The sequence below is a fragment of the Vanellus vanellus genome, assembly GCF_965231255.1.
Source record: "Vanellus vanellus genome assembly, chromosome: 1".
Taxonomy (NCBI): Eukaryota; Metazoa; Chordata; class Aves; order Charadriiformes; family Charadriidae; genus Vanellus; species Vanellus vanellus.
In genome coordinates this window covers 196,854,931-196,881,909 of record NC_138905.1, presented here as the reverse complement: position 1 = coordinate 196,881,909, position 26,979 = coordinate 196,854,931, and the positions used below count along the sequence as shown (strand labels likewise).

General features: G+C 41.6%; 1 pseudogene across 1 annotated transcript; it reads right to left on the bottom strand.

The window, feature by feature from the left end:
* Positions 1-6,331: 6,331 nt before the first annotated feature.
* On the bottom strand, positions 6,332-24,544 carry LOC309685953 (putative tRNA methyltransferase 9B; annotated as a pseudogene). Its single transcript has 3 exons — positions 24,387-24,544; positions 21,742-21,908; positions 6,332-7,366 (listed from the first exon to the last, which is right to left on the bottom strand). The product of its transcript is annotated as a putative tRNA methyltransferase 9B (transcript).
* Positions 24,545-26,979: the final 2,435 nt, after the last annotated feature.

Genomic DNA, 26,979 nt, shown 5'->3' with positions numbered 1-26,979 from the left:
CCTCCATGACGGAAATAATTTCTATTGTGCATCTGTGGCTGATCTGTTCGATGGTGTCCCTGCCTTTCCCGCCCAACTGTTCATTTGAAGCCCCTGGGAGATTTGCTGAATCAGCGGTCTGCACAGCTGCATTTCAGGGAAATGGAAACACTGGAATCTCTTAAAATAGCAGTAAAAGGGCAAATTGACTGTAATTTCTGAAAGTGATGGTGAGTGAACTAGTTACTGCCTCATATTTGTAATTCAAATCCAGCTCTCTCACCCGCCTTCCCCGTCAGCCCATGGGGTTGGCAGGGCTCAGGAGGGGGCAACTCCACCCCTTTTGTTGGTGTGGTCCACTGCAGCCGCAGTTCACAGGCTAGAAGGTGACCAAGCAAAAGAGGCTGGTTTGGTGCATGAGAAGGCACTTGAAAGAGGGGTCATCCTGGGATACGTCTATGGCTACTGTACACCCAAAAACAGAAAGAGAAAAGGCAGTTTCTGCATGTTTTCCTGCCCTAAAACACAGGATCTTCAGGTAGCCCCAGTACTTCTCTGCCTCCCTGAAGCTCCAGGCTGCTATGTCCATCAAACCGCCATGCTCTACAGCCACCAATGCCCAGGTCCTCCTGCCCAGCACAGTCAGTGCTTCCCAACCCAGAGCCGCTGTCTTCTATTCCCTCGTGTCCCAGAGCACCTTTTTTTCATGAGGACACCCCAAATTCAGTAGCTGTAATCCTCCAACCTGTCTTAAATCTTCCCACTCTTAAAATCCTTTACACCTCCTTTTCTGCCAGTCTGGCACCAGAGTTGCCCCTTTTTGTCCCCAGGCCCCAGCATGTAGCTGTTCTCATTCCTGCCTCTTTGGCCGTGGCTGGCAAGCCTTGTCCAGGATAACAGCTCTTCAGTAACCTTTCCTGTGAAAGACAAGGTCTGCCTCCTGCCTCTGGTGCTGTAGGTTGGAAGGGACCTCTGGAGGTCATCTTGTTCAAGCCTCTGCTCCGAGCAGGTCCAGCCACACGGGGTTGCTCAGCCCTCACCAGCTGAGGTTTCAGTATCTCCAAGGACACAGAATCCATCACCCCTCTGGGCAGCTTGTTTCACTGCCCTCACAGGGAAAATCTTTTCCTAATTTTCTAATTTCTAAAAATTTCTAATTGGAACCTTCCTTTACATGTTTGAGCTCAGCCTGCAGATCCCCACTCAGCTGTGCTGGCCTTCTGCCATGTCCACTCAACTTTCCGCACGTGAAATTGAACGTTCCTGTGCTTGGAAGAGGTTGTCCTCCAACAGGTAAGTAGGTCAGCAGACTGCAGTAGGAGACATTTTCAATTTTATTTATAAAGCTATGTAGAGATACCTGAATATGGGGGTGAAAGGAAAGTGCTGGTGGAAAAAAAACAAACCCAAAGCTGCAGGGCTTTAACAGTAGGAAGCTTGCATTTTACTAGCCAGACTGGTTTTTTAGAAGGTGCCTTTTCTGTTCAGGTTCCCATGAAAGCTCTATGCCAGCTCTGGCATGGCTTACTCTTAAAATACTTTTCTTGGGTATTTTTAACCTCTTTTCAAGCCACTGTATACAGTTATAAAGAGCAGAGTTTGGGGATGGGGCAACTGAAGACCGAGAGATGGTGACCTACTGTCCCGCTCCCTCTCTTGGCTTACCCAATGTTTCCCCCATTTTTCTTGTTTTTTTTTCCTGGACCAATTTACTTTGCTTTATTAAATGTGATGTTTTTAGTTGGAAGTCTGTGACAGCCAGCGAATGACACAGTTTCACTATAGCTAAATGTTGCCAATGGGGGCTTTCACTGCGCGCAAGCTGGTGTTCTTTTTTAAACTTGCAATAGTATGTTCATGTCAAATGATGTGTTGTGCCAGTTTATGAAGGCGACACTTAGCACAGTCCTGGTCACAATGAGATCTGAAAGGCAGGCTAGTAAAGCTCAGGTTTTGAGAAATCCATGGGATATTTTCTGTGCTTTTTACCACTTGGAATCCTTCTGCCAAATGTTGTTTTCAGTCTTGAGTGAGAAGGAAGGAAAGGAAATCAGGATCCCCATCAAAGAGAAGAAAGAAAGAAGTCAGAATGACAAAGCAGACAAGGACAGATCCTGGGGGAAGACAGGTATACTCATTAATTGTATTTACATTTCAAAGACGAGTTAACTGCGGTGTTCTCAATCATACCCCTACACTTGGGTTCCCTGCCACACACCGTGAATAATAAATGCACTTTGGAGGATAGAATAAGTGACCCAGTAGGCTTCTTCCACTTTTAATTTCATGGGCAATCTTAATTTGAGAGGTCAGTACAAATGCCTATGGTAAGTGACAATTTTAGGCCAGTAATTACTAATTAAGACAGAAGGCAAGATGCTGGCTAAGGCACTTTCAAATAGATCACGGATAACCTTGCAGGAGCTGATTAACTCAAACAGAACACCTCCTTAGGTGATAGCTACCGAATGATACTTGGAACAATTTTTAAAATTAAAAAGGATGAGGGAAAAGGATTTATGAAACTCTTGGCTGAGTTTTCTCTGGAGAAAGAATTTTGATAATAAGTGGGATTAGCTGTTTGCCAATTAGCAGACAATTAGAACAAAGACATTTACCCAGTGGGCAAAAATCTTCGATGATAGACTCACGCTCATCGAACCTGTTTACGCCGAAGGAGGATAAACAGTGCTGCGCTCACAGGGTCTTAGCTCTAGTGATGCGAGCAGCACTGGCTGCAGGTACCGTGCCAACTGCATGTGGGCTGTGTGGGACTTGATGTGACAGCGCTTCACATGCCAAGCACAGAACAGAGGACCCCAAGCTGTGCTCATGGATGACTGTGGATGATATCCCGGGGGCCCACAAAAGAAAGTATGAAAAGCACAGCAAACGTTTGTGGAGAAAATTGAGAACTGGGGGATTTTTAGTGACCTGCAAATCAGAAAAGGTGAGAAAACATTGGCTTTATTAATATTAGTATCTGTTAAGGCGATCATCACTGGTAGATCAGAGAGAGTGTCAGATATTGGAAGCTTTTCTGAAAGTGTTCCTTGGATAGGTGAGGCCTCAAATGACCATAAATTCAGAGTGGCAGATGCTGTAAAGAAGAGCTGAGTTAGGCTGCTGCTTTTTGTCTTTTTTTTCCCCGCAGCTTAACAATGATTTTTTCCACATTGTCTACAAAATAGGGATACGGAGGCAGCACTGCTTGACCAAAAGATGGAGCTGGGGTGGTGAGGCGCTGGAACAGGTTGCCCAGGGAAGTTGTGGATGCCCCATCCCTGGAGGTGTTCAAGGCCAGGCTGGATGGGGCTCTGAGCAATTTGGTCTAGTGAAAGATGTCCCTGCCCATGGCAGGGGGGTTGGAACTCGATGATCTTTAAGGTCCCTTCCAACCTAAACCATTCTATAATTCTATGAATCTGTCAGTTCATGTTCTTTATTTCCATCCTCAGAATTTAAAAGATTCCTAGGTAAGAGCCATCTCTCCTAATTGAAGCATCCAAGAAGGATGAGCTCCTCTCTAAGCTCCTTCCACAAGCAATGGAAAGAGATGAGCAGGTGCTGAACATGATCTCTCTAGTCCCAACAGCTCCTCAAGGTGTATTTCATGGTTCATCCTCTAAAGGCGCTATTCCTTGCCATTAGCTCCACAGGGTGCAAAGCTAGACTTACATGCAGATCTATAGCCTAGATACACAAAAGAGGCCAGAAAGATTGTACTTTTCTGTTCTAAAATCCAGCTCAGAACAGCAAAGAGAACAAGAAGAAAGTGAATTAGGACCAAGCATTGCTCAGGAGTGCAGAGCATTTCCCTGATGTATCCCTTGGCTCAAGGTAGTGCCTGCCCTGAGGACTACAAATGCAGACTGTGAAGTTGAAATGAAGGAATGAACTCAGTCCTGGTTTTGCTACTGGCCTCCTGATCAAAACATGAATTTCAAATAGAGCTTATGGCTTTATAACGTTTGTGACATGCATAAATGTGAGGAGGTATTAATACATGATCCAACCAAAGCCACATCTTTGCTTTCTTCCCCTGCTTAGTCCGGGCCCTGTCCTGGGGTGGCTTCTTTTGCAAGAGGCTGAATTTAGTCTGATCCCAGAAAGCACTCGGCACCCTCCAGAGGCAACCATCATGAGTGGAAGGCATCCCATGTGGAAGCAGGTCTAACCCACGCCTTAGGCAGCACTGTGCTACACAAGAAGTGGGCCTTTGCAGTTCCTTTCATTCAAAGCAAGGACATTAACTCCTTGTTGAAGGGGAGGTTTGCTTTTAGAGCCACTGGCAGTTGTCCAGAGATTAAAATGCCTTCCAGTTAGGCTAGTATTGTCCCTGTGAGATGGATCTTGTTTGGGAATATCTGATGTGGAGCCGGCAGACGGGGGGGTATCAGCATGAGGAGAAAAGTAGTGGTGACTCATTGAAGTCAAGGAAGTCAAGAGAAGAACTGGAGATGATGAGCACCTTTCCTTCAGGGAATGCTGGAGCAGGATAAACTCTTCCAAGAGTATCAGTCAGGTTCAGTTAAAATCCCTGTGCTTTTTTTCTAGGAAAGCTAAGCATCAGGTGTGCTTGAGGGCAAGGACCGGCAGCTATATCAAAGGCATTTTTCTGGTGCGTTGTGTGGGTTAACAGCCTGTTGAATAGTAGGAGCAGACATGATGGAGAGGCTCAGCTGCAACATGCTGCTGCCGCTGCTTACTGCAACATGAAGCTGCATTGAAAAACAGGGAGATGCTGTCAAGTCCTTCTGGCAATGGGAAAAAAGTGTACGAAATGAAGGGAACAGTGTTGTCAGAGCCGAACAACAGCAACATTTTGTGACTGAAAATTATTTTCTGCACTTGCGCAACGGTACTAACGTTTAGGGGATAAAAAGGAGCACTGCAAAGGCAGTCATTACAGATGGAGGAGACTGATTAGCCCCTCTCGCTTTTCCACCTGAAAATACAAGATGTACTATGATACTGCTGACGTGAACTTCATGGGAGGAAGTGAAGGAAATGTGATTACAGATATTACATCCAAATTGAATTAAAGCTGCATTAAAAAACTCAGATTACTGTATGGTTCCATGCTACGTTGGAAAACATGATATGCTTCTGCTACTGACAGACACATAAAGAGCATGCAGGGACTTATTTCTCAGAAAACAAGTCTGATCTCTGACTTGCTGCTTCATAAATCCACAGAAACAAAGGCAGGAAGTAAAATTACAGACAGACCTCCCCAGCACGTAAAATAATCATCAGCAAAGCAGCCCTGTTGTTTGGGACTTTTGTTTGGTTTTCTTTCAAATATTTACTCTACATTGCAACCTTAAACAAACTTATTTACAGCCATTTCTTCATCTATAAAAATTGGGTAATGAATCTGATCTTCTTTGCAAAAGGCGACTCTGTAGGTAAAAGCATTAGTATTTCATGCTGATGTTAATAAATATTTTCTCTATTAACTAGTGGTCACTGGACCACTTTTCTGTCCTATGCTCATTCACTGCACAGATTTAAATGAGTTATTAAATCCTTCTGACTCCTCCTAGTTTTGCTGACAGAGAGAAAGAGCAATCCTTCAGCTGATTTATCATATTTATATATGCTGTATCCTTTAGCATACACGTCGAGCTCACTTTTAAAACCAATTTTTTAGGGGTCACGTAGTGGCGTATATGGAGGTGAATATCTCTTTGCTTTCTTGGCTGTGACTGCTACAAGGCAATGAAAAAGATCTCTAGACTATGACAGTGTGTCATGAGTTACTGCCTCTGCCACGAGGGCTCTATACCCTAGTAATTCTCATAAAAGACTGTCTATCGTATGACTGGAAGTATCATATAGGCTGACAAAGTGAACTGCAATAAAATAGTGCATCTTTCAGTTATTTCCCGTGTTATGTTACATCAAGTGGCAGAGTACAATAAATTTAAAAATAAAAAGTTGACACGAAGGATTATATAATAATAAATGAATAACAAAGACTTTTAATGCACACATAAAAAATAATCCGGCAACCGCCTTCCAACTGTATTTTACCTGTTTTCAAGCTACAAAACACAGCTGGCAGCTGTTTATGGGAAGGGATCAGCGTGCTAAAATGCGCTCAGTCTGGAATAATAACTCTAGAAAAAAAATTTTCAATAGAGATGTATTTTAAGAACAAAATCAAAGAAAACGAAGTCACAGAACCTGAGAGTTTCAAAGCAGTCTCCTCCTCATACGTCCCCCTCTCCCCCAAAACGAACCCAGGGCTATAAAAAGCTTCAGGAAAGATTTTCAAAGGCGCAGAGCTTTCAAAAGGAAGAAAGCCCCTAAGTATTCTTTGTGCATTTCAATAAGGAAATTTCCCCTAGATCTTCCACACTTCAGTCTTTTCTGCGATCACGCACCGATTGGCATGGTCAAAGTATGCATGAGTAATATGTAGCTCAGGAATATGATGCTCTGTCAGCTCAGCCAGCTCCCCTTCTTTAAAAACATGGTAGTACCTCAGCCAGGCCCTACCAGGACCTGTCTCCTGTCCGCTCTGTTGAGTGCACTCGTTGACTGCTTTCCATAGAGAAAAGTCTGTTCTCCTTTTGTTCTGAGGTTGGCAGAAAGCTCCTTCTTTTGGGCGATGGTCTATTTTCAGTTGTTGTCTGACAGCTAATTCTTTCTGATGTGAAATCAGGTCAGGTAAACACACTCCGTGGCAATCGTGAAGACTCTCTGCAGCCATAGGGAGCTGTATAGTTGCTTGCCCTAATTCTGAATAGCAACTTCTGAAAGCCTTCGAGCAGTGTGACATGGGCAGCACAGGTTTAACAGCCATTTCAGAAGCTGTTGTATTTTCAAAACTCGGTTTGCAATGTAGAAAGAACTCAGAAGCGCGTTTCAGAAAGCCATGCTCTCTGTTTGTTTTTCAGCTTTTTTTTTCTCTGTTTAATTCATTCAGCTGAACACTGTAATTGCAGTGTCTAATGAGCTCTTCTTGGTGCCACTGATCACCCACATCTAATGCCGAGTCAAGTGATCTTGAGAACAGAGACCATCTCAGAGATTTCTCTAACGTGGTGCACGGTGCTTTTTTCTCCCCTCCACAGGAGGAGCTCCTTGCTGTCCTGTGTACCTCTGAAGTCCCATCCAACTTATGACAGGGCTGGTTCAAAGCCAGCTCTTTGTCCTTGTGAAGAATTGATTTTTGTACTCCACGTGAGCAAGGCTCACCCGAGGAACAAGAAGGAGGTGAAGGATTCCAAGGAACAAAGACATCTTGCTTTTCAAAACTGCTCCATTTTTGCTCCATTGCCCACACATATATCATTATCTGGCCTCCTACTCTCAAGATGCGAGCCATCTCTTTTATTGCTCACATGCGCCTCTGTTGTTAAAAAATGGTGAATCACTACAACAGAACAGATAAGGTGAATAAGTATCCCTCGAGGCACTAATGAATACAGAGTATAAGGACAAGGACTGGCTCTGACACACTGGCAGCCAGTGGTTTGCACCACAGGAATACATCATTTATCTTCCATTGTGCTATGTGTTATTGTACTATCTCTAACATTGTACTGTCTCTAACTCTAAAGAGTTCATAACACACTGACTTATTTTAAAAAACACAGCAGAATTTAGCAACATTGAATCAAGTGACATCTTTCAGATCGGCAATAAACAACACAACAGTCCTGTTTTCTCAATGAAAGGCTGCCACTTGGTCAGTGGCAAAGCAACCTGGCCCTTTTTCACCCTCACCTAATTCTCATCTGTAGCCGGAAAGAAGCACTTCTGAAAGACCAAGGCCATACAGGGTCCTTGCAACAGCTGTGCTAGTGATCCTGCTGATGATACCCAATAAAAAAAGGACTAGGTTAAAAGTGCCTGCCCATTTCTCCTCCATTATTGACAGATGTCAGTAACACAGCAGAAAAAATGAACAGTCGCTATCAGCCTGGGATAGATTTAAATCATGAACATATGGGTGAAAGACACAGTCACAGAATCACAATATCACAGAATGGTCAGGGTTGGAAGGGACATCTGGAGATCGTCTAGTCCACCCCCCCTGCCAGAGCAGGGTCACCTACAGCAGGTTGCTCAGGACAGCATCCAGGCAGGTTTTGAATGTCTCCAGAGTGGGAGACTCTACAACCTGGGCAGCCTGTTCCAGTGCTCTGCCACCCTCAAAGTAAAGAAATTCCTCCTCATGTTTAGGTGGAACTTCCTATGCTGAAGTTTGTGCATGTTACCTCTTGTTCTATCACTGGGCACCACTGAAAAAAGACTGTCCCCATCCCCCTGGCACCCTCCCTTTAAGTATTTATAAGCATTGATAAGATCCCCCCCTCAGTCTTCTTTTCTCTAGACTGCAAAGACCCAAGTCCCTCAGCCTTTCCTCATAAAAAAGATGCTCCAATCCCTTAATCATCTTTGTAGCCTTTTACTGGACTGTCTCCAGCAGTTCCCAATCATCATTTGTCTACTTCTGCCATTGACAAGCATATATCACAAAACCAAAAAATTAGATAATCCCATTCTTGCTTCATAAGCCCCACCAGCCCACAGACACGTGTGACATGGAGAACACCTCATAGTCACAATAGCGAAAAGCAAGCAGCACAGCTTTGCGTGACTCAGAGCTGAGTTTAAATTTGACTCTCATTTCAATAAAAATTTTTGCCTCAAAAAGGGCAATTGGTCTCAGAATTTGGCAGGAATTTGCCAAACGGCAGCTCTGCAGGTTGGCTCCTGCTCTCAAGACTGCACAGCTCTAGAGCAATTCGCAACAGGTGTCGAGGTTGATCAGGTCTTGGTGCACAGGAGGGTCTTCAGCGAAGTTTCAGCTACACCAAATGAATGTTACATGAGATATAAGAATAGGAAACAATCCTGGAATAGTGCTGGAAAGGAAAGGGCACATATTAAAGATGCTGAAACCAAAAAGCAACAGAATTAGTGATATTTATCCAACCTTATATTTTCCTCAGTGAAAATGCCCGTGCCAGTTTGGGCAGATATTTCTACACGTACCAATTCAGGTTGCAATGATAAGCCAGTTTCTGGTTAAGATGTTGAGGTGGTTTCCACAGAAAAATAACAGAACTTTCAAGGGAATAAAAAAGGTGCAAGCTTTCAATTCTTTCTGGAAATATAACTACAGAAAATGCTAGCAGAAATTCTCTATCTGCTGCCTCTCTGTGTCTTTCAGAGTGGCCATTCACCATCAGATCCATTTTGCCCCTGAAAAAGAGACATTTAAAATTAAAAAAATAACAGCATGCAATCCAGCTGAGATAGGAAAACACTCTCCCTGCAATGAATGATGCATTCAGAGCCTCGGCGGCAATGTGAGGATCAAAAGGCAAGCTTTGAAGAAATAGGGTCTTTTAACATTTAGTTATTCAGCTGCTCTGCCTGTAGGTTTCACTTGTTTGAGATGAACAGAAATCAATTCCAAAAGCTCAGGTCTTCTAGCACTAGTCAAGACATTGACATTGAAACATTATGGCCTTTTTAATTAAAAAAGCATCAAGTATCATTTAAGAAATTACAGCATACTAATAAAATCTCACGCTGAGCAAAACTTCAGTGTTGTCAAGATAAATTTGTCAGATAATTTTAAAAGCTATGGGTGATGTATTCCATTAAAAAATGTATAACTCGAGGAAACAGAGCATCTGCATGGCACAACGTCACACTATCCTGAAATCACAGATTATCACGCAAATTATTGCACTTTTGTTTTTAATCAAAGTCAAACCTGTCAGGATCCAAGATCACCAAGCAGCCACATTCACCTGAAGCAGGCGGCTTGTGAAAAATGTTGTCTTTCTTTTCCTTGACATTGAATTCCTTTTATGTTGAAACTGGGTTTAAACTGAGCAATATCTGTGCTGTGCAATAAAGGTGCCATTTCAGAGATGGAGCGGCTTATGTCAGGTGGCAGTGAGGCACACTTACTGAGGGCCTGATTGCAGCCCAGCAGCAACATGAGCCTGCTTCCCTCCCCTCCGGAGGAAATGGTTCAAATCCGCTTCTTCTGCAACTCCCCTCAGACTGATGATTAGATGGCACCGGGGTGATAGTTCATAGCATCATAGAATGGTCTGGGTTGGAAGGGACCTTCAAAGACCATGTAGTCCAACCCCCCTGCCATGGGCAGGGATGCACTGCACTAGATTGGGTTGTCAATGCCCCATCCAACCTGGCCTTGAACACCTCCAGGGATGGGGCCTCAACAACTTCTCTGGGCAGCTTGTTCCAGTGCCTCACCACCCTCAGAGTAAAAAATTTCTTCCTAATATCGAATCTAAATCTACCTTCTTTTGTTTTAAAAACGTTGCCCCTGTCACTATGTGCCCTAGTAAAAAGTCCCTCTCCGTCTTTCTTACAAGATCCCTTTAAGCGTTGAAAGACCACAATAAGGTTTCCCCGGAGTCTTTCAGTGCTACACCCCTAGAACAATCTTTCACCAGCTGTTCAACACATTTTAAGGTGATTTCCCACCATCCAAATGCTATAAAACAAGGGTCCAGATGCTTGAAAGTGCATTTCTTATAATGACTGGTACTTTAAATGAAAATTAGATTTGTCCTAAATTAGAATGAATATAGAAGCTTGCAGGTGGTGAAACCAGTATCAGGGCACAGGAAACTCATCCTGGGTCAGAGCAAACATCCCTCCAGTGCAGGGCTGTGGCAGCAGTCAGCACCAGATGTTCAGGAAACAGAGAAGGGAAGAACAGTGATGCTCTCTCCCCTCACCTCCTGCGGTCAGCAGCCTAAAAGCATCCTCAGCCACAGGCCAGAGCTTGTATCTAATAGCCAGTGATGAATCTGTCCTCCGTGGATACTTTCTTGGACTCACTTGTACTTCTGGTTACACACATTTACATGTCAAAGGAATCTGAAATTTAATTATAAATTTTTTGGAAAAGTGGTTCCTTCTGTTTTAAATCTTTCCCTGTGGTTCTCCTGTTGTAAGAAACCACAGATTTTTTTCCCCTGTTCACTAATTCAGTATCATTTGTGGGTTCCAGGATGCTACCCCCTTCTCCCTCAGGAACAGTATGATGTATACACTTCTTTCATGATACTTTTATGATGATACTCTTTTTTCTTAGTTGAAAAACCCTAGTCCATTAATCTATCCTTATACATAAACAATTTGTACCTTTGATTATTATAAGGACCTTATATATAAGGTCCTCATCTATATCCTTCCAGAGATGAAGAAAACCTGAATTACATGCAGTATTCAAGATATGGATGCACGAGGTATTTATCTTCTACCATTCTTCTGGATTTTCATTTTCGTTTTCAATATTTGAATACTTTTTCGACCAGGTTTGAATGCTTAGCTAATATTTCTCAGGACAATGAAAATGAGTCTGATAATGACTTCAGTATCTCTTTCCTGAACAAGAATAGAGGGTACCGCTGTGCCTGTACACTTCGTTATTTTTTTCTGTGCACATTACCTAGCATTTATCCACAAGTAATTTTCTGCAATTTTGCACCCAGTCATTAGTTTCATATGAGAATTTTTTTGCGACTCTTTGCAAAACTGAATAACTCTATGTCACCAGCAATCTTTATCACTAGCCTATTCGTTTCATTTGTAATTATAAATTACATAGGAATTTGTTGAATAGCCACCTTTTTACAGGTGCCATGCAGCTGCACTAAGCATTCAAGATTGAGTCTTCCAGCACTTTCCACACTCGTCTGCCAGCGTTTTACCCTTCTGGCTTTCCCTTTCCATTTTCCTTAAGAGTTTCTTCCTTTCTGGCAGTAAACTTTTATGCAGCGTTTTTTACAGCATTTTTGTTCCTAGCAGGAGGTTCGATTACGGTCGCATTACAGCCAGTGAGACAATGTGGTTCTTGCACAATTACTTATTGATGTGGGCCTCACGCACCATTTCAGACTAATAAGAGTTCTTTCCCTTTTGTGGGTTCTCAGATTAATCTTTCCAAGAGGCTTCGTGCCCCTGTGTACCATTTACACAACCTACATATGGATAATTGCAGTTTCTCAATATTGTGTTTTCTGCCCTCACAGCCCTCGCAATCTCTCTTCATAATCTGCGGTCATTTTCCCTGAGTTTATCAGAGAGTTACCTATACATCCTTATTATTACACTGCTCTTCTCTGTAGCTGTCTACCCACCATCGTTCCTTCCAGAAGTTTATCCTCATGCTTTTTTTCCACAGAAGAATATTCAGAGCTTTTTGGCTGTTATGCAACCCGTGTAACAAAAGCTAGAAAAAACCCCGTAGGTTCACTACAAAAGGGGCTTTAATGAATATTGTATCATTATCATACTAACCGACACCATGCCATGGTGATGAGAACACATTCAATTTTTCAAACATCCAAACAAACCATTGCAAAAAGGAAATCTAAGCACAAAAATATCTGTTTGGGGTGAGCACAGATGCTTGTCCAAAATCCCTGACAGCTCTTTGCAGCAGCAAGGCCCTGCTGCATGGATTAACAGTTGTTATAAATCAAGTGTTCCTTTTCATTTTGGCCATACTTTCCCCTAGCATTTACTGGAAGTCAATCCAAATTAATTTTGTGCCATGTACTGCTCATTCCCACCACTTTTGTTTAAATGGGAGACGGAAAGGTTTTCAGTAACTGCAAAATACATAATGCAATTTTAGATTTCAAAGGGAGGGGGTGAGGAGGGAAGGAGAACATTTCAAAGATTCTTCTCTTCTTCATTTCATAAGAATATAATTAATTGCTCCTTCTCTTAATTTAATACTGTGACTAATCCTACTAAAAGGGATTATTTAGAACAAGAAGACAATGCAAGATACATTTTGGTGTCATTCAGCTGTCTTCAGAGAACAAAACTGAAAGCATCAACAACTTTGAATTTTTTTTTCTAGAAGTCATTTTCAAAATGAATATTTTAGGTCAGTGATTCAATTTAAACCCTGTTAAATGACAAAAAGAAATCTGTGTAATCAGAAATTGCTTTTCTCTGTCAAATTTCTTTACTGAGATTAAATCCCTTCAGAGACATTTGGAAAGTATTTAAGGATCACAGAATCTTTATCTCGGAGACTCTTTTGTATATATAGTGTATACACTTCAGATGTCACTTTATCTCTGTCAGCTCTAATAATAGGAACAAATGGAACATATATAGAAGGCATGATTCTAAGTTAAATATTATTTTATGCTCTTCATTATGGTGGTATCAAAAATAAAAAGGGGAGGAAAAATACTAATATACCAAAGAATTATTTAAAAGAATTACTGAGTAAACTTCAAATAGTGTTTCCATTAAGAAGTTTTTCCTATTTAAAACGTAACTCGCTAATTACTTAGGTTGGAAAATTTGTTCCTTCTTTAATTTTTCCACATTTGCAGTTAGCATTAGCAAATGAGAATGCTGCCTTTATAAAAATCATTATAATTATGAAATTTAATTAACTTATTAAAGCCTTGATTCAGGAATATAATTATATGCTTAATTTTAAGCTTTTGAGAAGCTATACTGGTTTCAGTGGGATTACTTCTGTGTTTATAGTAAAGATAATTCTGAAATGCTTGTCACAGCAGCATAGTAGTGGGGACACCTATAGCTAAAACCGGCAAAAGAGGGTAATAAAATAAGGTCAGGTGGATCAGCTCTCTTCAAGCTGTTCCCCTCCTTTGCTTCATGCCATCCTTGAGCGCGTGCTCCGAGCCTGAATTAATCCTCCCCTCTTCCCACCCTGAGCAAGAGGGCTCTGCCTGCAGCTGCTGCCCCAGTCTCACCAGCTGCAGAACCTCTGGTGTTCACCCGGTGGGTTCTCAGAACCGGCTCCGTCTGCTCTCGAAGATCATTTAATCTTGCTCGTACACTTTATATTAGTCACTGCATACAGAGGAAACAATGCAGGCAGCTGCCGTCTGTCCTTCCCTCCTGGGTGTGCTCCTACGTGCTGGGCTACAGGATTAAGCTCCTCTTCCACCTCCCTCCAGCTTTTTGGCTGCAGGTTCCAAGGTACAGTCGTGGTTTTCTCCACCCAGCACAGAGGGGTGTTTGAGGACTGGGGCATGTCCCCAGGTGTTGGAAAGGTGGGTTTGAACCCCCCACCGGCAGAGGAAAGAGATGAATGGAACTCTCCCACTTTCTGGGTGAGTGCCCTGAGGACTCAGCTGCACTGGAAAGAGAAAAAAAGCAAAATCTCTGCAATGCTCTGTTAGACACCAACCCCAAAAGAGTCTTTGGCACTAGGGATCTTTATTAGTGAAAAAGGTTTGAAGGCGCATCCAGCTCAGGTGCCTGAACGCCATTCTGGATCTATTTTGGGTCTCAATGTCTTACTCAGCAGAATAAGCTTTTAGTAGTACAGAGTGAAACCCCCATGCTCGGGAGCCTGCTGTTGGGTGACAGCACAAACCTGTCAAAACCATCACGTGGCAGCTGCTCAGCTATCCCTCCTTCCAAAACCACAGCCACGTTGCTCTGCGCCCCGAGAGAGCAGAGGACAACAGCCGTACAAGAGCAAGTTGTGCAGCCGGTGAGAAGCTGTCACCTCTTTTAATGACACCCAACAGCTGGTCAAGACCTTGCAAGCAGGTAACATGTTGTTAAGAACATGTGGGTGAGATTTAAAACAGATATACTGTCAACATGACGACAGTGATAAGACTGCAGATAGCCGATTGTGGTTGGTCTAAAAGAAATGATTACATTTAAAAATGCTGAGCAGGATGCTGGCTACTACTGTGAAAACCAAACTAAATATAATGGTACGTTTGGAGTTTTGCACCACTTCTGCACTCCAGTAACTTGGAGCAATAGAGAGTACCATAAGGTGCAGAGCTCATTCTGTGGTGATGCATGTTTTTCTAAGAAATAAGAAAGAAAACATCAAGTTTTCTGACCTGACCCCATCCTGAGATACCTATGTATCATCCACTGAAAATAAACATAAGATATTTTTGATAAATCAGTTGTAACTTGCATGAAAATATGAATGCAAGGAACACAAAGCTTCTGGCTTAATTGAGATAGAAATCAAGCTTCTCACTGCGGGCAAGACCAGTGAGAGCAACTGTGTGAACAACAGATAAAGCCTGCAGGTGTTAACCACAGGCTCAACCTCTAAGAATTTGTGATTACTGTCTTAGAAATAACTGTATTATTTGCTTTAAATAAGGGACTAACAGTGGTGAGACCAAAGCTGAACTCGGGGCTTGCGGGTGTCTCGGAAGAAGCAGAGGTCCTCTGTGCGTGGCCTTCTCAAAATCAGAAAATCCCACTATGGGTAGCATTTCTCCTCTGACTCCAAGACCTCTTGCAATATTGAGACTTTGTTAGCACTTTGCACCTCTGACCGCCATCAGGGAGGAGGGTTCACCACTGTGAGAAGAGCTGTATTAACACTAGGTAGCAACTGGTTATAGCAGAGTCAATGGATTTTTCTCAAAAATGCCAGGTGGCCATTAAAATAGATGTAGAAAAATAGAGGTCGTTCATTTTCCAGCTCCAAGATAGAATTAAACACTTGCCTCCAATGTGACTCAAACTGGTCTAACCTCTGAAAAGCTTTTTAATATCTGAGGTAAATAACCTTTGCTGCAGGGTAAGATGATTATTTTTTTCTTCCCATGTCAAACAAAGATCAGCTTTCTCTAAAAATCATTTATGTGTTTGAAGACTATTATGTTTCCTTCAGTCTTATTTTTTTACTTTGTTGACTAGCCAAACCCAATTCCTTCAGCTTCCTCTAATAATTCAGATTTTCCAAACATCAGTTGTTTTAAATGTCTCCATATTGACTGCAAACTTTGTAAGGCATGGTTCCCAAAAGCAGATATGATATTCCACACAGGATCTCAAAAGTACCAAGTGCAGGAGGGTGGCTCATTCTTCTGCCTTCCATGAAACTGCTGTCACCATACCCCAGACAGGTATTTGCCTGGTTTTGTAACAGCATGACACTACTCGCACACATTTGGCTTGTGGTCCATCTTGCCTGGCCATTATTTCTCCCTTTGTTCATGGAATGTTTTCTTCCCAACCATCCCTCTTGATGGTTTCTTTATCTCTTCTTATTGATTTCAGACAACACTCCATTATTTGGATGTCAAATCCCATCTTCCAAAATAATTCCAACTTTTCCTACACAGGAGCCCTTCACAAATTGTTCATTATGCTCTCTAGCCTCCTATCAAAGATATTAATTAAAAATTTGCATAGAAACAGATGTAGGGTGGGTCCCAAGAGCATCCCATTTGAAATGTGTTCTGACTGGACAGTGAATGACCGATTCATTTTGAGAATGTTTTTTTTTCATATTCTTAGCTCTATTTACTTAGTTTACTTGCAACAATGACATCAAAGTCAAGATATATCATGTCTTCTCCTGCTATGCTGTCTATTGGGATGATTACCCTGTCAAAGCCGGAAAGCAGATTGGCTTGCTCCTGACAAAGACATGTCGACTGCTTCCCATTACATTAGTATTCTGTAGGTTTAAATAATTTATTCTATTTAAATTAGATTATTTAAATTATTTATTCTAGTATACTTGCATAAATCTAAGTTAGGCTAGCTCCCTCTTGCTGGCCTTTCTCTCTCTTTTGGAAATACATATGATGTTTGCTTTGCTTCACTTGCTGGAGATCTTAAAGATAATCTGCTAGTTCACAGTAGTTTAAGATTAATTTCATGATTTCCTAACAATTTGTGTAAATTAATTTATCTAAATATTCTTTAAGACATTATTTTATTTTTATAGTCTAAACCCCTGTCCTCTGGTTAAAACTCTACTAACTTATAGATGACTACTGTTAACCAAAGAAAAATGCAGTTTCTCCTGTGATTTGTTGTTTGCTTTTCTTCTTCCTTTTTGCTTTCCTCTTGCTTTGTGTGCACTTGTAAAACCTTATCTTAGTTCTAATTCACGTTATGCTGTAGTCATCCTGACTCTGGTTCTTCACGCCATCCCTTATAATTATTGATAGTCATGTTTTTTTTATGATTTATTTTCAATTTCTATGACATTAAAAGAGTTCCTGATTCTGTCATACCAGACCTTGTTATACTCTGCTTTCCACTGGGACAGGTTGCTTGTTGTGCCTTTGATATTGCTTCTTTTAGGGAATATAATTTTCTGACCACAGTGCCTTTTTGTTGGAAAAAGTTAAAAAACTGTTAGAAGGTAATCCAGATTGATCTTTAGGAAAAAGAGAATTTAGGAGAACTGGCAGACGGTGATGATATACCTATTTATCTGACAAAACTCAGTGTTTTGCAGAACTAACCAAGGTTCGACAGAAATATGAGGTCTCTTTATGGGGTAAAGAAACTATGTCATGATGGCATTACAATGTTGTGTCCATATTACTTGGCACAACAGTGCATTATAACTACACTGATATGATCTGATACTAACACTTGGTTTCTTCTTGCTCAGTGTCTCATTGAATTTTACCATAAAGACAGAACATTATATAGTAAGGAAACTCTTCTGGACCTTTTATTTGGACTTCTTTTTTTCCCTAGGAGACTCTTCCGCCTTGTAAACTTCAAGAATTATATTATTTGCAATTACGCAGACCATTTTCTCAGACAGTGTAAATTAGAGGACTAGACAGGTTTATGTCCCTTAGGTTCCCCCTCACTTTCTCTCTTAAATTACCACATGACGAAAAGATCACAGATTAAAGCAAAGTTAATTTTCACGTATTAGTATTAACACCAAGGAAAGACATTTGATGCTCTTTACTCTGGGAACCCTTTTTTTCCCACTGGGATGAAGAGTCTGATCAGATATTTCAGTAATATAAAATAACCGACTTGAGTATCTGAGTCCTAACAGGAGAAGAAAATGTGATGTCTTCACCCTTGCATTTGGAGGAAAGAAATTGCTTATCTAAATTAATAGAAAAAGCTTCTTATCCCTTGCCCATCGCAGAGTCCAAGAGCTCAGCATATACAAGATTTTATTAATACAGAACATGACTTTTCCACATAAAGGAGAAAGCCCCTTTGACAGAGGTAAATCCATGCTAAAAAATCAGTCCTGCATTCTGATTCGGAACAATTCCTTAGCCAAAGTAGAAACGCGAATACTACTCCTCTTTTCATTACTGCAAGTGGCAGAAATCCTACTTATTTCAATAACACAGGAATGGCTTCATCATGCTAACAATAACAAAGCCATCTGTATATGTCAAAGGGGATGATTTCTGTTGTTTGGTGATATTAAATCTCAAATAAAATTATGCTATGAATACACTGGGAAAGTGAGTATGATTTCTTTCTCAAGGCAGTGAAAACATTGTGGAATGATTTGCATACTCACAGGGCAAATTTGTCTCCTTCAACAGAAAGTTAAGCATTTGAAAGCAGCACGTGCTAAACTTTTGCTGATATATCATGTCTAGATTTGTTTCTTGTCAGTATAGGTTATTCCATTTATGGAACTGGCAAGAAACCTTCATTAGATATGCATACGCAATAGGTGTTGAGTACAAGGAGAAATCCTCAAGTTAGGCTTGACACTCCTCTTCTGCCAATATTTCCTACTACAGGCCTGGCTTTAGAACACCTACAGAAATTTCTTGCCTCCTTTGACAATCTCCTGAAGAGGAACAGAACACATGCTTATCTGAACTATAGTATATATGTACTATACTAGTATTATACTGTATACTAGTATATATAATAAATCAACATATTATTTGAATCTTTATGATGCATCTGAACCATTTTCTTTCGGCAATAATCAGGAAACACAACCATTACTATGGTTCATGCATGATCTGTGAAGGCAAAGGCTCTAACAGAAATAACTTTGTAATTTGTGGCCATATTATAGGGCTGAAAGGGCCACAGTCCACAACCATGCAGTTCTACCTGTTGCACCAGTGTCCTTCTGGATTCCTCACTGATTCTAACTTCCCACACAGCAGTTGTGCAAACAGGGCTTTAAGCTTGCTGTGGATGGGAAGGTCTGTAGAAGATCTGTAGTTCTGCATCTCCAGCAGCAACCCCAGCCCAGCTACTCTGCTTTTCTATTGACTGTTCTACAGAAGTAGTCCTGGGGCACCCACTCCTTTGAGTCAGACAACTTCTGAACATTGCTACATAACCTTTTCAACAAATCCGGCCTGTCCTTCACTTCCTTACCCTGGATTTCCAGAGAATGCCAAATCGCCTTTGGGCACACGATAGTTGTTACCCCATATGGGCAAAGGATGTAGAAACCCAATAACAAGGACTGGTAGCTATTGGTCATGTTTCTTAAATCATGACTGAAAGATTTTCAGACAGTGTAGCTGAGCATGGTCCACAGCCCCGTACAATGATGTACCAGTGACAGTAATGCAATCTCAGATTTCCATCAAATGACAATTTATACGGCATGGCCCCTGACTTGAAAAGTAAAGTCCTTCAGGGCTTAAAGAAAGGTCACAAAGACGTGGAGAAGATGCTGTGTAAGGCTACTCACTGACTTAAAGAGATATGAGATATTAACATTTCACTTTGATTTAACAAGACTTAGAGCCCTTCATACCCCTTTGGTTGAGAAAAGGAAAATCAACTTTGCTGAGCACTGTGATTTGTTTTATTTGCAGTATTGTCCAACTTTTAATCAGTACAAACTTAATACCTAACTTTTAAAAAGTGGTTGAGTAATTTCAAGGCTCCCAAAACAAAAGAACATGGAAAACTTAAAAGAGAAAAAAGTAAAGGCTAAAGCTACCATTGAATGTCTGCTTTAAAAGTGTCAAAGACAGGCAGTTCCTCCATCGTTGTTACACTGAAAAGGGCAACTAAACAAAAAGGAAAAATCTTACAAGAAATGAAATCTGAGGTTATTTGATGAACATTTTAAGGCAGCAGTGCCACTGAACCAAGCACTTCTGCTTGCTTTGTCATCAGCTCCTTGTTCTTTCTCTGCATTATCCCCTGCTCTTGCTGAAACAGGTCTCTCTTTGTGAAGCTCATTTGGATAAAAACAACCTTTCTTTTTGCTGGTTACTTTCCAGCCGGATCGGTGTCATGGTCATCCTCATCAACCAAAAAATTACTGTGTTGGCCAACAAACCATGGAGCATGGGAGTAAAGAACAGCATTTGGAAAGGCACAGAAGGATTTAATACCGAGCTTTGAATATGCTCAGTGTTCCTAAGCAAGGTTTGTTGCATTTTCCTCCTGATAGAGCCAACATTTCAAATATCTGTCATGTAATAAGGCAAAAATAAGACTTTCCTTTCCTGTTTTGCACATTGTACTTTAGTTGTGCCTGGACCAAAATAAAACAGCTCACACAGAATCATAGAACCAATCATAAACCACGGAATGGTTTAGGTTGGAAAGGACCTTGAAGATCATCGAGTTCCAACCCCCCTGCCATAGGCAGGGACACCTCTCACTAGACCAGGTTGCCCAAGGCCACGTCCAGCCTGGCCTTGAACACCTCCAGGGATGGGGCCTCAACAACCTCTCTAGGAAACCTGTTCCAGTGCCTTACCACGCTCTACCACCCTCAAAGTGAAAAACTTCCTCCTAATGTTCAATCTGAACCTGCCCTCTTCCAGTTTAAAGCCATTCCCCCCTCGTCCTATCACTATATGCCCTAGTAAAAAGTCCTTCCCCAGCTCTCCTGTAGGCACCCTTTAGGTACGGAAAGGGCGCAATAAGATCTCCCTGGAGCCTTCTCTCCTCCAGGCTGAACAGCCCCAACTCTTTCAGTCTCTCCTCATAGGAGAGGTGCTCCAGCCCTCGGATCATCCTCGTGGCCCTCCTCTGGACCCGCTCCAGCAGGTCCATGTCCTTCTTATGTTGGGGACTCCAGAGCTGGATGCAGTACTCCAGGTGGGTTCTCACGAGAGTGGAGTAGAGCGACAGAATCACCTCCTTTGACCTACTGGCCACACTTCTGATGCAGCCCAGGATACCGTTGGCCTTCTGGGCTGTGATCGGACATTGCTGGCTCATGCTGAGCTTCTCGTCAATCAGCACACCCAGGTCATTCTCCTCAGGGCTGCTCTCGAGCCATTACCCGCTGAGCCTGTATTTGTGCTTGGGATTGCCCTGACCCAGATGTAAGACCTTGCACTTGGCCTTGTTGAACGGCATGACGTTGGCTTGGGCCCACCTCTCCAGCCTGTCCAGGTCCCTCTGGATGCCATCCCTCCCCTCCAGTGTGTATACCTCGCCAAACAGCTTGGTATCATTGGCAAACTTGCTGAGGGTGCACTCGACCCCACTGTCCATGTCGCTGACAAAGATGTTGAACAGTATAGGTCCCAGTACCGACCCCTGAGGAACACCACTCGTCACTGCTTTCCACTTGGACATCAAGCCGTTGACTGCAACTCTTTGAGTGTGACCATCCAGCCAGTTCTTTATCCACCGAGTGGTCCATTTGTCGAATCCATATCTCTTCAATTTAGAGACCAGGATATCTTGTGGGACAGTGTCATCTGTGTGACTTACCCATTTTGCAGTTTTTCACTGAGTTTATATATAATAATATACATATATACAATAGGTGTGCATATATATGTACAATAATATATATTGTATTAATATACACATAAACCATATGTGTGTATATATGTGTGCTTATTATATATACACACATATATATAATAATATACATTTCTTGTGTTAATATAGATTTACCTCATCTACAAAACCCAAAGTATTCTGTTGGTCACTGAAAAAAACCCCAAGCCTAGAAGGGACTAAATTCTTTAGACCCTTTATAGGTCTGACCTATAGACACTGGCAGCGCGCAGAACTTACCAACAATGGACAGGACAGCATCAACGCACTCACTTTGATAATGCAGACACAGGCTGTGACATACCATTACTTTATGGCCTTAATTTTGTGCTGATTCCACCAATGGGAGACAGTAGTCGCAACCCAGTTTATAGACTTGAGAATTGATGTGAAGTTATTTGTCATTTCTGTAGCCTGAAGAAATAATGAGGAGGGGAGAGAAAGGCGGACATTTGGTGTCTGTACAAAAGAAAATGTATTCCTGACATAAGCCATGATGTACAACCTCGACTGGCCTAATAGCTTGAAATTCTCCACCCATTTTAAAGGAGATGATACAATTGCAGAGGAATTCAGGTTATTTTTTACCATCACAGCACAATGAGCACAGACTGCTCCTTTCTGTCTAGCGGGCTCGCTGCTGCGTGACAGGAGGTGTTCAAGTAGGATTGCTAGAGAGCATTTACCTTGACTTTCCCACCGCATACAGAATCAAAAATATTTATGGTAATGATGTTACTGCAATTCTACTTGTAATAGACTCAAAATGCTAAGTGAAAGCATCATGTAGTGGGAGCACAGAACTGAATTATTCCTGTGTATTGAAATGCTGATAGACAAACTAGACTGCTAAGTAATTAAGTCACTATTAGACCAAACCATTAAATCCATTGTTTGCTGTTTTAACTGCTGCTAATTGCTGTCACCATGACAACAGTGGAGTTTCTTTTTCTGGTATCTCCATGCAGTTTCCTTTTCATAATGGAGCCTTCGACACGGACGGAAATTTACATCTTCCCAAATTGAAATACTTCTGGTGTTTAAATAAAGGCAGACATCTTTAGATAAGAACGATTTTAATGTTAGCAGTAAAACGGATCTTATCTAAATTTTTGATAATTTGTTTGCAGAATTATCTGGATCTTAACGCAAAGTGCATTTTAAAGTAGATTATTGATTTTAAAAACTTGCCTTCTCGCATCATAAAAATCACAGTTCAAATTAAAATCAGGGAGGTAAATGCATTGGGCTAACATAATACCCTGTACCTTGTGCAGACCTTAGTGTGTATCCTGTTTATGGCTCCGCTTGCATCAAACACTAAACTTAGGTCAGAGCCCAGATTTTATCTCTAATTCATTTTAAAAAAAATATTTTTGAGTCTTTTAAATATTTAAGTCCCTATATTTAGGTTACAGCCATCCCATAGTACATGTTCTGAAACCCTATGTTCAGTAAGGACCCTCCCAGCCCCATCAGTCGGTTTTGCTATTTGAATGGGAGATGAATCATCACTGAGCTGGAGATAGAAGTCTACTTCTAACTGCTTGTCTAATATTAACTGCTGATCCCATCTCCAGGGAATGAAAGAAAGATATCCAGAGAAAAAGCTGGAGCACTCTCAGTCCTTCCCATGCCTGACCTCAGCACCAGCTGAGACGAGGTGCTGTGAAACAGTGCCAGCATTTGGCTAATATTAGACTCTATTTTCCAAGGAGAACGAGCAGAAAGAGGACTACCCTGGAGCTCTGACTGGAAGGGAACTCCAGGACTCTTTCTGGTTTTCAGTTTTGGAGGAAAAGGCTCCGGTATAAGCCAAACAACAGCTACTAAAAACATTTCCTCTAATCTGACACCAGAGGCTGTTTCCCAGGGATGGAGGGGCAGTGGAGAGCCCTGGAAGTAGACTCCTCTCCAGGTGCTGTGGCACCACTCTTGGCAATTGTGTTTCACACGAAACTCATCTCTGGCCGCAGACACCACAAGAACATGCCAGCAGCCTCCACAGGCCAAAGCCCAGGAGCCAAGACTGAGCTTAAATTACAGCATTAATCAAGTCCAAAGTCTGTGACATCAGTAAAAATTCAATGTGCTGGTTCTTTGTACCTGTTTTCTCTGTTCACATTGAAAACATTGCAAAATCTGCCAAGATCTGGTAGGAATATAGTTCCCAGCATTTAGACTGTGATGAACTGGGAAAAGTATATGGTAAAGTTTGAATGACACCCAAAAAGTTTGTGTGATTAGCTCAACACTCAGCAATTTTTCCCTTTCATAACAGTTCCCATGCTATAGTGGGGAGACTACACATATGTGTTGCTGAAAAGGATTACAAGTCCAAAAAGCTATTCAGAAGTCTAGCCTAAACGTGTAGAAATGATGAGTTAATGCCCAGATCTCATTCAGGCAACCAGCACGTATCCACTTCTGGTGCAGGGGCTGAAGCCAGTGCAGAGGCTTCCCTCCTACCACTTAGGCATTCTCAAACCTTTGAGGAATTAAAAGCTGTCACACATTGTTCCCCAAAGCACTCAGAACAGTGTCATGATACTTGTTTCAAATTGGCCACACACAATACATGTTTTAAGAGCTAAACAAAATTTCAAATTCCAGAATTATCATACCAATACACAACATTATATCCACTAATGACATCTTAATATATTCAGCTTCAGTTTAGTGCTTCAGTTTAGTTGACCTACTGGATACTGGGAAAAGTTGAATTTCTTCATATACCTATGAGTGAAGCAAAGTAGGAGGCAAATTTGATAGTCACCCTGGCCATTTTGATTCCCAAATTTGATCCCAAATTCTTATGCCACAAATATTGCTTGATAGACAGAACATATTTAAACTGTCATTAGCAACGGGATAAAGAACCCCACTCACAAATATCAGCAATCAGGCTGCCTGGTTCCTGCTCCGAAATGAACTGCTGCACCTTTGGCCATGCCTTGTAGCATACATCATTGAAGTAAGGAGCAATTTTCTCATATACGTTATGAATGTGGTCCCTCTCGAGTTGGCTTGTCTCCTTCTCCATCACAACCAAGGCTAAGCTGACTCACTGAAGGCAGTGCAACCGTCCTAGAGAAAGGGAAGGGAGAAAAACGAGTGCTGAAACTCCTGTTACCAAAGTACATTTCCTTAAGTTAAACAGTATGACATTGTTTATTTAGGAAATAGTATTTCCAAATATTATGTTGCCATTAAAGAGAAATTGCTGAGGCTTTTAAAGGAAGAATGATCATCTATTTTATGATTTTATACAGTATATTGTTTTCTTATATAAATCTGAAAGGAATTTTATGACCTACCACTCAATGTTTATTAACTTGTTTATATTGTTAACTTTTGCTTCATCGAGTCTTCCACCCTTTTGCAGTCTACCCTTGAAAAAAGTATTTTCTAAGTAAGTCCTTTGTTTACAGACACATGTTAAAACAGAGCAACTGAAAACGATGATGAATACCAAAAGCTGCTCAGTCTGAAACAAAAGCTCTGAGAGGTGTCATTTCTCCTCCACTTCATTCAGCACCCAGAAAGATCCATGCTTACAGACTCCATTGCACAATTCATTGACACTGCTCTTTTCCAGCTTTCCAGGCATCCTTTTTTTCCAGCTGTTCTGGATTGGCATGGTGCACTGGTATTAGCAATGCCGCCCCAGGAAAACCCTGTGATATTGTGAATAGCCTATTGCATCCCCAGTCATTGTTCAGTTCACCAGGAAGCTTTGTACAGAAAGGCTGTAAAACTTGTGGACTTCATTGAACATATTCTGTCCATGCCAGGATTTCCATTGATTTATGTGAAGATTTGGGCCACCAAGACAAGCTGCTCCTGCTCCGCTTACATGCTGCAAACAACTCCACGCAGAATAACTTCTCCTCTGAGCCAAAGGCATCAATGACAACATCCCGTCCAAGCTCTCTGCACTGCAGTCTGGCCATTAGTCTGCCTCCATATACAGTCCTTATCTGGTCTTTATTTTCAAACCCATAAACATTTAAAATCCTGTCAACTCAAAAGGGTCTTGTTCTGTGATTTCCTAGGCAGTTACATCAAAGAGAAACACTGGAGCAGACTAAGCCCAAATTTGATTCTGCAGGAGCGGCAAGAGAATAACTCTGGAGGGGTTCTGGTTATGTCATTTATTAATCTGAAAAACAGTGCTAGGATTAAATCCTGTAGCCCTTGGTGCCTTCTATCATATCAGATATTCACTCAGCGTCACTGGGAAATTGCCCAGAATGCAAGTTTCCTGAATATCCTGCCTAGATCAAAATGTTGACAAGTATTGGAGTGGGGTGAAGAAATTCTTTGGAAGGTCATCGCTGTTCTTTTCATTATATGTGTGGCTAAATAACAGCCATTTTAGAAACACAGATAATAATTATAATTAAAAAAAAGAAGACAATGAAAGTGAGTTGTCTTGGTTTAGTCTCTACTGCACTGCACTGCATATCTTTTTAGCTGCTAGTAAGATTTAAAGCCATCACCTTACAAGCACTTACACAGGTGCTTAACTCTGCGTGGGCAAACAATACCACTGACTGAATCCTGTGGGAATATTCCAGGCACAGAGTTCACCACATGCATTAGCGCGTACAAGACTGGCTGTCCAAGGCAGAAGGATTTTTTTTTTATTTTTCTTCATTATAACCAAACTCTGCTGTAGAAGCTAGTTTTTTAAAAATACCTTCAGAAAACCCTCGGTTGAAATAGCTGAAGTGCTCTACTGGGGATCATTTCAAGAGGAAGCTGATGCGCTATCAACTACACAGGGAAAGGCTGAAGGAGGCGAGAAAAGGAGAGGGAAATTGTTCTTTGGAAAAGCCGCAACATCATTTCAAAGCTTTGCTATTGCTTCATTTGACAAGAGGAAATAATAACTGGTGAATTGATGTAAGATCACAGGATTGAAGAGAACAGAGCTGTTTCTGTTTAGCTCTAGGCTTACACTCAGGGTAGCTCACTTAGGCAGAGGGACAGTCTGGAAGATGCTACCAGCTTGAGACACTTAATTACCGGAAAAAGAAGGACGGTGTATATGAAAGCACCCAGCAAGAGAAAGCACACAGTGAGACACCCTTTCAAACTAAGGCAAAAAAAATGACTTGTGTGTAAAACAGTCTCTCCTCTGGAACGACAGCAAAAAAACATGTAACAGGGGCTACGATTAAATCCCACCTGGAATTAAGAAAGACATGGCATCTTTTGTTTTAAAATGGTACCCCCAAGAAATTTAAAAGTCCAACTCTGCAAGTTGAACTCTGCACTCTATGAACTCTGCAAGGCAGTATTAAAATAAATTTTCTATAAGGTTCTTATAAGAAAGTAACCCTTTGTGGAGGAGGCTGGAGGAAAAGACCAGTCAGGTCGGTTCCCAGCAACCACCAGCACTCGTGCTGCGGACATTTCTCCCTAGAGGAGTCCAATGAACGCCCATCTCCTACACTTACCAAGCCATAAACC